The sequence below is a fragment of the Rhodnius prolixus genome, unplaced genomic scaffold (genome assembly GCF_049639745.1).
Source record: "Rhodnius prolixus isolate KJV_2025 unplaced genomic scaffold, Rpr scaffold_7, whole genome shotgun sequence".
NCBI lineage: Eukaryota > Metazoa > Arthropoda > Insecta > Hemiptera > Reduviidae > Rhodnius > Rhodnius prolixus.
The window spans coordinates 25,926,374-25,941,709 of record NW_027411582.1 but is presented as its reverse complement, the minus strand read 5'-3'; the positions used below and the strand labels follow the sequence as shown (position 1 = coordinate 25,941,709).

At 35.9% G+C, this 15,336-nt stretch overlaps 1 protein-coding gene across 1 annotated transcript in view; it reads right to left on the bottom strand.

Moving 5' to 3' along the window:
• Nucleotides 1-15,336, bottom strand: part of Octalpha2R (alpha2-adrenergic-like octopamine receptor) — a 634,943-nt gene that overhangs the window by 529,073 nt on the left and 90,534 nt on the right. The window lies entirely within an intron of this gene.

Here is a 15,336-nt window from a genome sequence, read left to right as displayed (position 1 = left end):
ATTGTTTGGTTAAAGTCAGAATTGAGGAATGTTATATTTTGTAAGGTGGAAGTACACAATTTTTTGTTGCATCTTTAGAAGTGTAGATTGTGAAGATTGTAGTGGACAAGGTGTAAGTATTGTTAGTCCATATTAACATTTAGAATTCGTATTTTTAAATCTAGTATTTACAAAAGTCTATTTGCAGGCAAAAAGAGTTGGATATTATATTTTCTCTTATGGAAGAAGAGCGACCTGCAAGTTTGTGACTTGTTCTTTTTTTTGGTTTAATCGCAAAGAAGGGGAAAGTGGTCCGAATCTACCATTAAGAAGCGCATCAAACCGAATATTTTGTTCAAACTTCCTGAACCCATCAACACTTCGGGAGTACAACATCCCGAACTGAGTCATTTTCTTGATTTTTTGAACTAGATTTCAGTGGTTTAAAAGAGAAAGTAATGTAGTAGTGAGAGAAATAACTGATAGAAGGTAGATTCAGAGTAAAGTAATATCATTTCTTTCTATTTTATATTGTGTTCAAAAGCTACCCGCAACAGTGGGGCAGATATTAACATTTGACACAACAATTTTCAAATTAAAAAAATATAGATATGTATGTAAAGTACCAACTGTTTATTGATATAGATCTGTTCAGAAGACTTGAAAGTTGTAGAAAACAAAATAAAAAGGTTCAATAATACGATTCTGTGCACTCTGTGAACAGAAAATGTAAATTCTGTTCAAATGTGTCCCCCTCTCCACTACACAATTTTTTTAACACAAAAGTAACTAAATAAATAGAACACACAAAATCCGAAGTTATTACAAAAATTGGAACTCTTTTTTTACAAAACTGAGAAAACTTATAAAAGCAGTGCAATTACCAAAATAATGGAGTACATATTAGTACAAATAAAATATTCATAATAATAATAATCAAAAAATTTAGTTTATCAGTATTCAGATTAAGAATTTTCTTAATTTTAAACAATTAATCAGAGCTAGGCTGAAGGAAATTCTATCGCAACCACCGCGTACTCCTCCGATTATCACGTGTTTTTCGGTCTTTGCTGCGCAAAAAAGTTTAAAAACGAACAAGATATTACGACAAGCACTGGTTCAATTTTGTTTGCCCCTAGGGATAGAATATAATAGATTCAACTAGGGCGGCCTCAAGGCCTACACCACTGCGACCCCTTTGGATCTATTGTGGCTCCCCTCACTCTAGAGCTCGCCCTCCAGAACTGTCCTTTTAATCAGACTCTTGAAGCTGGAGAGCGGCTCTTGGGTAAAGCTCACAGGCCTTGGTTTTTCTTCCCCGAGAAGTCACATCCTTAGCCAGACAAGCCACTCACACTGGATACAACACATTGCAGTGCCGTTTCCCTCCTCTTCCTGACAGAACCTACGAAGGCTATCATGAGCCTGCAGTGACCCAGTCAATAGGCCTACAATTATCCTAGTAACCATACAGCCTTGACGGATTAATTCTGCAGTCAGCCTTGGCGAATAGCCCGTAATGAACACCTTCGCCTGTCCACTGCCCAGTGGTGGCCAACCACCACTCCTGAGACCTCCTCTGCACCCCATAATTCAACTACTGCACTCTTAAAGCACTTGGAAACCCCAAAATAGGGCACCAGGCCAACGAAGTCTCCCGCAGCGCCTTCAAGGGCCAACAAATCTGCTACTTCGTTTCCTTTGTATCCTGAATGACTGGGTACCCACTCCAGAAAAACCTTATTTGCCTCTAGGGATAAGGCATTTTTAAAAAAAAAATAATAATGGGATACACAAATTGCTATCACGCTGGCCAGCTATGAATAATGATGGTAATTATATTATTCAATAAAGTTTATTCAAGGTATTTGAGCCCCATCAAGAAGGGGAAGAGATCTGAAGGTTGCTGGATCAAAAGTAGGATAACGGAATTTTCATAAAATTTAAGCAAGCAATCAAAAACCATAAGTTAATTTAATTCATTTCAGTTCATAAAAATGATTGCTTACCTTTTTGTAAGTAACCTTATAGTAAAAATGATTGCTTACCTTTTTTAGAGTAAGTTGGCCTACTCTAAGCTTCTTACAGAAATACTTTTAAATATACACAAATGTTTGCATGAATGGTGGATATATATAATCTTCCACAAAAGAAAACGTAGGCCGAAAAGAAAGACAGAGACAGAAGAAGCAAGGCTTTCTAGAAAGAAAATAAAAGAAATAGAAATTCTACTTTCGAAAGAATGGAAGACGAGGTGGGGGAAACTCAAAATTCTAAGCACACCAGGTTTTTTTTTTACCTTTCTTATATTTGTTTTTAAAAAAAATAAAACTGATGTATACAGGAGATAAAGCAGGATAAAGGAGAGGAAGAAAAGGATAGAGGAAAAAGGAAGAAAAATGAGAGCAATTGGGAGCAGGCTATCTAACTCCTGAGCACCAAGAATGGTTCTATTGTCGATCTGCTTTCATTTGGGGAGCGCTTCCATTCAGTTTAGTGGTCTGGGGTGGAATTGTTAAGGTCAAAATTAAAATCTACCAACCCTCAGACTCACCTGTATTTTGTGCATTTTTGTTCCTTTTCATTTGTTCATTTTACATTTTCTGTTTTACCTTCTGAACTTTCAACGTAGATGTTCTTAAATTAAAAAAAAATGAGCGCCTAAAGTCGAAAATAGGGACTTGTTTAGAATACCAAGTTCCAATGTAAAGTGCTGCAACTTTAAACAATACTTTTTTTTGACGTGAATACGTCATTAAATATGCTATCATATGGAGGCAATCCAAAAAACCTAATGATAACAAAATTTGGGGGATACAGTTTGGCATTACAGTTTCGAATCTATCGTCTACATCCAAAATTAAATTAGACCACTGGCTAGCTAAAGGATCAAAGAATTCATTACGATAAGCGAGGGACTGTGACGCATCGCGCGCGGTGGAGGGGGAAGCGCCGCCATTTTGAGATCATTTTGCTGCGTATCGAGATTTGTAATTTGGTGTAACTTTTGACTCGGAGTAGCTACGATGTTCGTTTAAGTTTTAATCTTCAGCTGTCGTAACAATCTATCGATTGTAGATAAAACATTAGTGTAAACTAGTGACAGTGAATATAATAAGGTGTTAGAATAAAACAATATTATCAAAATATATAATGTCGGCCTATAGCCGTCGAAAAGCCAAAACCAAATTACAGAGATCGTATACGGTTGGAAAGGGCTTCTCAAGAACAATCGAATGGTAATAATAAAAACACCATATGACCGAGTCAAGCTGTGCCTAGGAACGTAAATGAATGAACGCGGCCGAGTGGATCAACGACGGTGTCAGTACATCTGCAGCTGGGGCGGTTGAAATTATGCAAGTGGATGATGAAATCGCTTCTACATCGACAACGGACTGTATAGGCATAGATTGTGTTCGATCGTCGATTATGAAGACACATTGTTTCATCCTAAATACATAATTAAAAATATTTTATATAAAAAATATAACCCGTTACGTAAACGTATTCACGTACAACACACGGCCGTGACCATGACACAGCCACACGTTAATTTTTTGTTTTCAAAGTCGTAACATACACTTTTAATTTCACAAAAACAGTAGGAAGGGATTAGCTATGCGGTTAGCGTATTGTACTCCTACGCGGAGTTCCCGGGTTCGAATCCAGCTGCTGACCCTTAGATTTTTTTTACTCTTCCTAAAAAAAAAAACTTCTTACAGCTCCACTGTCCGGTGATGGACAGTGTTGTTTGTAACGAGAGAACACTTGTTTGTACACAGAAAAAAGCTCAGGGCACCAATAACCGCAGATGTTGATGCGCCTTAAATCATTAAAAAAACAAAAAATCTAAAGCATCTAAATTTATTTATTTATAATAATTTCAAAAATTAGGCGTTAAAATGTTTCACAATTTTACATAATAATGGGTTGTTTAACCTGATTATTAATTTAAACCATATTAAACTTTATTTTAGAAAACTTTTAATAATTGTTTATTTTTTACAAACAAGATGGCGCAGTAGGTGCCCCACTTTTAGTTTAGTTCAAATTTTTGACAGGTTATTCTAGATCAATAATATGACGACACGTATTAGACGGTTCGTCTAAATGGAGGAGCCTTAGTGGACCGAATAATGGCTTTTACAAAACAGCTTCAGCATCTATGTTTCGGATTTGATCTTAATGGAATTTTATAAGAGTGTATCTACGTGTAGGGCTTTTTTACTTATTTTTGTCTTAAAATTATCTTGTGGGAGGCCAGAATAAGATATAGAACATTTCGCTAACGTCATGTTGGTTTTTTCAAGTTATTAGACCAAGTATTTGTGATTCAAAACATCTTTTGGTTTAAAATATTTGTATACACACGTTTTTAATTTTTCTTATTATTAAATAAGTACGTCAATTAGTCTGTTAAAAATGGGGCTGGTGTTGGTCTAGTGGTCAAGAGCGTTGCTTAGCGTGTGAGAGATCGCCAGTTCGAATCCCGCGTATTACTACTTTTTATTTGTTAAAAAAAATTGTTTTAGTAAAGCATGAGCTTCTGTTCCCGCCCACAACACTTAATTGGTAGTTGGACCTTAAATCCCGCCTGCAAAAAATGGACGAATAAATGAAATAATGATTATGCTAAATATTAGAATAATAAATGATTAAAACGAAATAATTAACACAAAAGAGAATATATTTAGTAAGTTTAACTGGTAAGCAAAAAATATCAATTAAAAACAAAAAAAAAAAACAAAATCTCACAAGAAAGTGAATTGATTATAAAGGGATTCCTGAGTAGTAATAACTTACCTATTCAAATAAGGGTTGAAGGGTTGAAAATTGGGCACTTTGAATTGTTCAGGAGAATAAACCCTTTGCAGAGTAGGGGTCCCTAAATATACATCACAGATAACTTTGCAAAATTTATTTAAACGAGGGGCGGCCAGTTTGCCCCTTTTCTGCATAAATTTCAATCTGTCCCTGCCCTAAGTGGCCCCTTTATACATTATACACCTCCATCCCTTACAAGAAGGTCGGTAGAAAGGCCAGAAAGGGAAATTTTCTTTTGTTTTCTAACCTTATCTTGGAAAAGAAGGAAACGAGGATAGATTTAAAAGGAATGTGTGAGCCGCTTAAGATTATGGTTATATCTGATTTCACTAATTTTGTTTTAAATTTCACGAGCTACCAAAAATCAAAAATTAACATAGCATCAAACTAAAATTTCAAAAAAATAATATTTAATATTTTATAAATAAGATTTTGGAGTAACAGAATAAATTTACTCGTAACACGAAATGAGAACTTAACTCTAATGATTCCAAATCGTTGTAAATCAAAACTTTTTGGAATAACTTGAATTTTTTTTTAAATTTATTTAGTAATTTGCCATCTGTATCCAAGTATACAATGAGTAAATTTGATGATTATGATGAACTGGGGCAGGAGGAGAGAAACTACCCAGCGGTAGCACTCTCAATAGGAGAAGAATGACATTTAGGTCTTCACACTGCGAGGAAGTCGCGGGGCCACTGACTATTCAGTCGGCGAGGAGGATTGTTAGAAATGTCAGAGGAAGCGAGAGACAGTACAAGAGGATTAGAGCTAGTCGAGAGAGTAGTATGGAATTTTTGGTATTTAGTCTTGGCGAGTTGATATATGAAGGGAATGTTGAGGTCGATGTGAAGAGTAAGGTTAGTCACCGTAGAAAGGAGCGTCAGCTATCTGTCGGCAGTAGTTTTGACTGAAATGTCTTGTACAGACCGTATGTTTGTAGGTTTGGCTGAAACCCACAGCTCTAGTCCCGTAAGTCCACATAGGTTTGAGAATAGTGTTGTATATTAAGCGTTTGAGTTCTATGGGCAATTTGGAGAGTCGTCCAAGTAGTCTGTAAAGCAGTTTCTCAAGTTTTATCATTGCTTGTCTTTTAAGTCTAATGTGTGGGTTCCACCGTGAGTCGTTTGTAGAGCCCAAGGTAGCGCACCAGATCTGTGTACAAGGAAGAGGATTGCTGTGAAGAGGACAGGTGGACAGGAGCCCCGCTCAAATGTTTCTAGAGAACAAAATTTACATATTCATTCATCAAAAATTGGAAATAAATTTTTGCTAAATTTAATACTATTTTTTATAGTTTAAGCCGCAGAAGACGCAATAACTGAGGATGGTTACACCCTGTGCATTGCTAACTTCCAGATAGTATTTTCTGGTTACAAACAGGACCGTCCATAGGAATCTAAAGGATACTACGAAGGAGAAAGAGTATCTCCTAAAGAGCTTTATTACAGCTACAAGTCAAATACTTTTTTAAACCAAAAGAAACTGAATTCTTATAACATCAAATAAAAAATGTGGCAAGTTCATAAAAAGAATCTTACTGTTTCCATTATTTTAAGAGTAAAGTCAAAAATTAAGAATTTTTCGTTTCTTTGTTCTTAGTATCACAGACTGGAGAAGGAAGGTACGATATAATAGAATTTTTTCTTCCCAATTTTTGTCTCTTCAAAATTTTTGTAATTAGAGAACGAATACTTTTAAGAAGACCCAAAATATTGTTTGTTTTTATGTTCTTTTTAATGGGATTTCTACGAAGAAAACCAGTGAATAGAATTTTGTAAACTTAATTACTGTCTTTTAAATTGATTCGTACAATTTAGATAAATTTTAAACCCCTTTACTGGTTATTATTAAGTCATTCGTGCTTATTAGGGCTAAAGCAGATCAATTGAAGAATATAATTTTTTTGAATATTTACAAAGATCTATGATCAAATGCTTATAAAGTTGGTGGCTTTGAAATAGCGTTGAATGTGCGGAATATGGTCAAGAAAAAAGGCAGAAATGTTTAAGTACGAGGGTCGTTTGAAAAGTCCGTGCAAAGTCAGAGAGATAGCACCACTGGCGCGTATCGAGGTTATGTTTAGTTAGTAGCATCTCTTGGAAGAACACACACCAAGTTTCAGCCAGATCGGTCTATTTCTTTGTGTTTGGCATTCGTTTGAATCGAGGAAGTCGAGTGATTTTCAAAAAATGGACGAAAAAGAATTTCGTGTGTTGATTAAACACTACTTTATGAAAGGCAAAACGCCTCAGGAGACTAAAGAGAAGCTTGATAAACATTATGGTGACTCTGCACCTTCGATTAGAACAGTTTATAACTGGTTTCAAAATTTTCGGAGTGGCCATATGGGCACAAGTGACGCTGAACGTTCTGGTTACTACTCCAGAAATCATTGATAAAATCCATGATATGGTGGATGGATGACAGAAGAGTGAAGGTGCGTGAGATTGCTAGTGCTGTGGGCATCTCGAATGAACGGGTACATAATATTTTGCATCAACATTTGGACATGACAAAGCTATCCGCAAGATGGGTGCCGCGATTGCTCACGCTTGACCAAAAATGAAATCGTGTGAAGTGTTGCAAGGACGGTTTGCAGCTGTTCCAGAAGAATCCGCAGGACTTTAAGCGTCGTTTCGTCACTGTGTATGAAACATGGATACATCACTACACTCCTGAGACCAAAGAACAATCTAAACAATGGGTTACCAAGGGGGAATCTGCGCCAAAAAAGGCGAAGACCGTTCCTTCGGCCGGAAAGAATATGGCGACTGTCTTTTGGGATTCGCAAGGAATAATCCTCATCGACTATCTGGAAAAGGGTAAAACTATTACAGGTGCATATTATTCATCGTTATTGGACCGTTTGAAAACCGAGCTGCAAGAAAAACGCCCACGATTGACCTACAAAAAAGTCCTTTTCCATCACGACAACGCACCAGCTCACACCTCAGCAGTTGTGGTCGCAAAATTAATGGAAATAGGGTTCCAACTCGTTTCACATCCCCCCCTATTCTCCAGACTTGGCTCCCACGGACTACTATTTGTTCCCCAATATGAAGAAATGGCTGGCGGGAAAAAGATTTTATTCAAACGAGGAGGTGATTGCAGAAACGAATGGCTATTTTTCAGACTTGGACAAATCCTATTATTCGGAAGGGATCAACAAACTAGAGCAGCGTTGGACGAAGTGTATAAGCCTAAAAGGAGACTATGTTGAAAAATAAAAAAGGTTTACCCCAAAAAATTAAGTAGTTTTTATTTTTGCAGGGACTTTTCAAACGACCCTCGTATAATCAACTAAGATACTATTAGGGAAGGGATGAGGTGAGTGGTTAGCGAATACTGGATTTCGACACGGAGATCATGGGTTCGAATCCAGCAGCTGGCTCCTTAGATTTTTCTCTTCATAGGAGCTTCCAGCAGCTCACTACCCAGTGTTGGAATAGTGTTGTCTGTAATGAGGGAACGCTAAAAAAAAAAGCTCCAGGCGCCAAAGATCTCGGATATTGACGCGACTTAAATTTAATAAATACGAGTAAATAAGGTCAAATCTATGAATTAACTTACACTTTGATTAGTTTCTATAAATCTATTCATTCAAAAAATGAATGTCAGTAAAGTGCTCCAGGATGTAAGCCGAGCTTCTATAACCTTCTTTGTTTCCTTCAAAATCATAAGAAACCTGGCCTTTATTAATTTAAGGTCCTACCTGGGTGTAAAGGTCAATGTTTAGCCTGTTTGCGAGGCTAACAACATACATAATGAATCACCTGTGGCTAGGTTAACATTAAATCAAGTTTATTGTTTATATAATACGAGATGTGGCTATTAACATAAATAACGAGACTATTGTTATAAAACATTTTATTTTAAATTTATACATATTTAGTTATTATCACCTTCAATATACACCCCTTCCCAATCCCTACAACGCTCCATGCTAATTTACCATTGTTCGAAACAGTGCTGGAAGTCTTTTTCTGTGAGCTCCTGCATGACGCGTGCCGCTTTTTCTTTCACAGCTTCAACGGACTGAAATCGTGTTCCTTTTAATGCAGATTTGACATTGGGGAACAGATAAAAGTCACATGGGGCCAGGTCAGGCGAATAACGCGGATGGCCTAAAACTGGGATGTTGTACTTGGCTAGAAACGACTTGACACAGACAATGCAGTGTGAGCCGGCGCGTTGTCTTGATGGAGAACTTGTTCTTCCTCAAATCGGGTCGTTTTTTCCTTACTCTTTCACGGAGTTGAGCAAGCACCTCACGGTAGTAATGTTGATCAATTATAATCGATATTTTCATCCGTTTTGGACGTGGAAGGGCGACACGGGCGATCATCATCTCCGACGTCTTCTCGGCCATCTTGGAAACGCTTGAACCACTCAAAAACTCGCGCACGTTATTAACATTCAGCGCCATAGACTTCTTTTAATAAAAGATAAGTTTCAGTAGCGGTTTTACCAAGTTTTGATGTGAAATTTCACGACAATTCGTTGCTCTACTAGTTACATGTATAGTATCATATTTTTGGGTAAAACGAAACTAACTCCTCTTACCCAAACGACGGTTCCGGTCAGACAGATTTCTCTACAAACACGTGAGACGCTGCAATCGAAAGAGAAGGCTTTACGCTGCACAGCTGTCAGTCATTAGGATTAGGCGCATGCATAGTTCTTTTGTGGCAGCATCAGCATCGTTATTTAATAGCCACACCTCGTACACCAAATACATATTTAATTTATAAACAATATAAATTCTCATATATTTTTGCAGTTTCATATGAGATGAACGCAAATCGTTTGTAGTTCCACTATATAAACGTAAAAGTTCTATTTGCTTATTTGCCACTGTAAAAAAAAGAGCTCCAACGAGGTTACGTTTGCACATTTGAGGCAGCCGCTACAGGCTTGCATATCTTTTGTAGCCTGGATTGTTTTAACTGCATAAAATTGGCAAACTCAACGTGGCCGATTCTAGTAAAAAAGGCTCATTAAAATTTTGGTGCAAGGGCAACTCAAAATTCGCGTAAATAGTAAATATTTTCAAACAATTTTTATTCTAATCTACTTTTTTTATCTCAAAATTTTAAGATTCTTGAAAAAAAAAAAATAATGTAACATATTTAAAACTGTCTAAAAGACACTACACATAAACGGCTAGTAAAGTAATGCCTATCGTAACGGAGGCGACTAGCAAACAACATACGTTACTACCAAAGTTCTTATTAAATAAAATATACAAAGCCCAAACCAGGGAATCTAACGTACTAAACCAACAATACATCTTAGCATTGCGGGTCTAGCCTATACACGCCTAACATACTTTACTGTAAATTTCTCACATTAAACATTAAATAAAATGCAAGACCTTGACCAGGGGAATCGAACCCACTAAACCAACAATACAACCAAGCATTGCGAGTCTAGCCTATAACCGCTCGGCTATTGTGGCGCCTTCCTTAGATTATTAGGAGTGTGGAATACTTTTCAGAAACAGGTTATAATGTACATTAATTTGAGATTTAAAACGTAAAAATTTGCTAGTTCCTCAGCATTACATAACCCACTTTCCACTGAGTTTTAACATTGTTATCCACTAATCATAATTGAAATTATGGGAATATTTCGATTAACTTTTGATAAAATAAAGTTTAGTATTAACGTATTAAATTCAAGATAGCGTTAATTTTTATTAATGCATATTAGTCCAATATAAAGGTTATTTATTCAATCAAGTTTAACCCAACCCTTACTTACTGGGGGCTTCTTTTACATCTTAACGAAGGTTGGATGAAGACACAAGGATATTAACCCTTTTTTGCAACCTTTTTATACGGTAAGCATTATAAATTAAGCCCTTTATAATAGTATTTAATTAAAGTAATTTAATGCTCCTTCTGTGTTTAGTTAATTCCAATTTTTTTGTGTGTGTGTCTGTTTTATAATGCCCTTTATATCATAATAGATTAACTAATCTAATAATGGCGTATCAGGGCCCTTTGTTTTGCTGACATAAAAGGGTTGGAGTAGCTAAATGAAGAACTTAATGATTAACCCAACATTTAAGTGATTATATGATAACAGACAGAGTTCTTCACCGTTATTCTGATTAAGTTACTTTTTTTATTCTTTTGGTGTTGAAAAAAAAGAGGTATGACGTAAAGTAATCGCCCTTTCAGGGCGGGGCTTAACGTCCATCTACCAATTAGGGTATCGTGGACGAGGGGCGGAAGCTCATACTTTACTGTAAACAATTTTTTCAACAAATAAAAAGTAGCGCGATTCGAACTGGACACCTCCCACTCACAAAGTCAGGCTCGTGACCACTAGACCAACACGCCGCCCCTAAAAGTATGACGTAATTACGTTATTGCATATACTCGTAATTGCAAGAGGAATGATTTTTTAGATGTTTCTTCAGGAGTTTTTTCATACATAAGGAGCGTCAACAACTTCTGAGATCATAGAAGTCTGAAGCTTTTTTTTTTTTTTTTTTAATGCATTGCCGGCTTCGTGACAGTGATCTCTCGTTACAAATAACAGATATTGAGCTGCTTGAAGCTGCAAGAAAAAAAAAATCTAAGGGGCCAGCAGCTGAAATTGAACGCGATTATAATCCAGTACGTTTAACCAATCAACAAATTTCTTTTCTGAGACATTTTTGCTAGAATTGTATTTAATTGGTTATTGGCTGATGGGCGTGCCCAGTTATCTTATGATTGGTGGCTTTCTGTTGATTTTACTGAAGCTTAAATGAATATTGGCTTTAATATTATTTTCTTTAAAAAAATAATTCAAAATTTTAACTAGCCTGGAAACGCAGCTATTTCTAGGCCTAGGCAGCTTGGACATTTTTTGTATTTTTGATAACTCTAACGTTCTAAATTGTGTTTGTGTTTAAAAAAATACATTTTAAAGACTTCTTAAGTAATTTGAAACTTTGGAGTAATATTGCTTTTAGAGCGAAACTTATTCTAATACATTATTACTGTACGATGAAACAATTCATCTCTTTTGCGATTTTCATTCATTAATTTCATTTTAAAAAAATACTTTTTAAAAGGCTGTGAAATACCAGTTTTTCTATTTAAAAGGGGAAAAACTGGTCATTTTTTACAAAATATAAACAAAAAAAAATCATTTGATCACCATCCGTAACGTTTCTGAATCATAAAAGCTGTTTTCACTGAGTGTTAAAAAGAAAAGTTCATTCTCTATAATTTATTTATGCATTTTTTTCAATATATTCTACAACCAGCTTTACATTTTTCCAGCTACAAAGTGGGAAATTTTTGCAAATAAACTTAGTTTTTTTTTAAAATATTGTTATAGACTCTTATACCTTCTGCTACTACGATCTATTTAGTCATATGGTACAGAAGTACGAGGGTCGTTTGAAAAGTCCGTGCAAAGTCAGAGAGATAGCACTACTAGCGCGTATCGACGTTATGTTCAGTTAGTAGTATCTCTTGGAAGAACACACACCAAGTTTCAGCCAGATCGGTCTATTTCTTTGTGTTTGGCATTCGTTTGAATCGAGGAAGTCGAGTGATTTTCAAAAAATGGACGAAAAAGAATTTCGTGTGTTGATTAAACACTACTTTATGAAAGGCAAAACGCCTCAGGAGACTAAAGAGAAGCTTGATAAACATTATGGTGACTCTGCACCTTCGATTAGAACAGTTTATAAGTGGTTTCAAAATTTTCGGAGTGGCCATATGGGCACAAGTGACGCTGAACGTTCTGGACGCCCTGTTGAGGTTACTACTCCAGAAATCATTGATAAAATCCATGATATGGTGATGGATGACAGAAGAGTGAAGGTGCGTGAGATTGCTAGTGCTGTGGGCATCTCGAATGAACGGGTACATAATATTTTGCATCAACATTTGGATATGACAAAGCTATCCGCAAGATGGGTGCCGCGATTGCTCACGCTTGACCAAAAATGAAATCTTGTGAAGTGTTGCAAGGACGGTTTGCAGCTGTTCCAGAAGAATCCGCAGGACTTTAAGCGTCTTTTCATCACTGTGGATGAAACATGGATCACTACACTCCTGAGACCAAAGAACAATCTAAACAATGGGTTACCAAGGGGGAATCTGCGCGAAAAAAGGCGAAGACCGTTCCTTCGGCCGGAAAGATTATGGCGACTGTCTTTTGGGATTCGCAAGGAATAATCCTCATCGACTATCTGGAAAAGGGTAAAACTATTACAGGTGCATATTATTCATCGTTATTGGACGGTTTGAAAACCGAGCTGCAAGAAAAACGCCCACGATTGGCCCACAAAAAAGTCCTTTTCCATCACGACAACGCACCAGCTCACACCTCAGCAGTTGTGGTCGCAAAATTAATGGAAATAGGGTTCCAACTCGTTTCACATCCCCCCCTATTCTCCAGACTTGGCTCCCTCGGACTACTATTTGTTCTCCAATATGAAGAAATGGCTGGCGGGAAAAAGATTTTATTCAAACGAGGAGGTGATTGCAGAAAGGAATGGCTATTTTTCAGACTTGGACAAATCCTATTATTCGGAAGGGATCAACAAACTAGAGCAGCGTTGGACGAAGTGTATAAGCCTAAAAGGAGACTATGTTGAAAAATAAAAAAGGTTTACCCCAAAAAATTAAGTAGTTTTTATTTTTGCACGGACTTTTCAAACGACCCTCGTATGTATCTAACCTCACCATCCATAATGATCTCAAAATCCCTTTCATTACAGATCTTGCTAACAATCGTTTTTTCAATTTCATTCCATTCTACAGCAGCTAATCCTAACCCCTCTCAGAGAACACCTATCTTCCTCCACATTACCAGGTAATCCTCCAAGAAGATTTAAGAAAAAGATGGCCTCGCTATCTACTCTCTCATCATAAGAGCAGACTAACTGATGTCCACGATAATGGAGTGACACCACTGGGTGCTTTCTCCAACCGATATTCATGATATTGTTATCTTATATCACATTTACTTGATGCAACAGCTGCTGCAGTTGTAAATTTCAATAAAAGATTTAAAAATATAAAATATTGTTATAAAATATTGTGGTGTATTTTGATTGGGTCCGGTCCAGTTTTCGACAATGATTTTTCAGAGAGGTTTCAAGTTTTTTTTTTTTGTTGTTTATTGGTTTTTGAGTAACAAAACATCGATATTAATATTTTCAAATGAAAGCCATTTACAAAGAACTTAATGAAAAGCAACTAAAGACGACTAGCGTGCAATTGAACTGACACAACGAAAGCAGTCACTTCGACCTTTATTAATGGCGATAGATGCCTTTATTAACTATAAAATTTAAGATTCCTTAAATTAAGGAAATTAAGACAAATTAGGAAGTAAAGTAAAAGTAATCGCCTATTTTTCCAGGCGGGGCTTAACGTCCAACTACCTAATTAGGTGTCGTGGACGGAGGCGACTAGCAAACATACTTTACTGTAAATTTCTTTTATTAACCATTAAATAAAAATCCAAGGCCCTAGAGACCGGGAATTGAACCCAGTACCACAATACATATTAGCTTCGCAGGTCTCGACAAATTAGGATAAAGTTCAATATTCATCTGCCTAGTACGAACCAATCATCTTTGCCATAATCAGTTATTTATTTTTCTCGCTTAGGTGTAAATAAATAAATTAAATAATTAAAAAAAATTGAATAATAAATGCTCTTGTGCATTGTTTTCTAGCATAAAAGCAGTTTTATTCCAGACCATTTCCCTTTCCGGGTAGGGGGAGTTATACTTTAAAAATTAAATAATAATTAAAAAAAAAAATACCCTTTTACTCCCTAAAAATGTAAAGTCTAAAAAAAAAAATCAAATCAACTTTGTACCTATTAATTTTAAATCTAAAAAGTTCCTGATTTACCTACATCCATGTGCACAATTACAGTTTACAATTTCAACTACATGTGTAGAAAGGCAAGTGTATATTTTGGTAAAACTAGTTTAAATGTTGTTTTGCAACGTTAGTAAATGCAAAGTTGGATAAACCACCATCAAGTTTAGCAACAGTTGCTATTTTATAAACAAAAGAGAAAATTCCAAAAGCTATTTTAGTGGACGATGTAAAGCTAAACTTTCATTAAATTCATAAAATCCATTTTAAATTCTGTTAAGTTTTGTGATTAAATTTTATAACCTTAAATTTTTGTGTTTTATATAAATTCTAGCAATAAACTATTGAAAAACATGTGGGATTAATTTTCAAAAAGGGGGGACAGATTATTAAAAAGATTGTTCCAACTTTAACCATATATTAACCATTGTAATAGTAATGTTTTTTTCAGACAAAAATTGTAAAAAATTCTCTTTATAATTTTTCACAAACACAGAAACTTTAGAAGGAATATAATTTAACCGATCACAACTCGATTCTCCATAAAAGCGAAAAAGTGAAGAAATGCGATGAAATAATGTATACATTGTTTTTGCCTATGACGCTTCCTTTTTCATATCCTCCTTCAGAATTGACACTATAGCCAATCATTTGTCAATAGCTCTTGCTAAAAGAT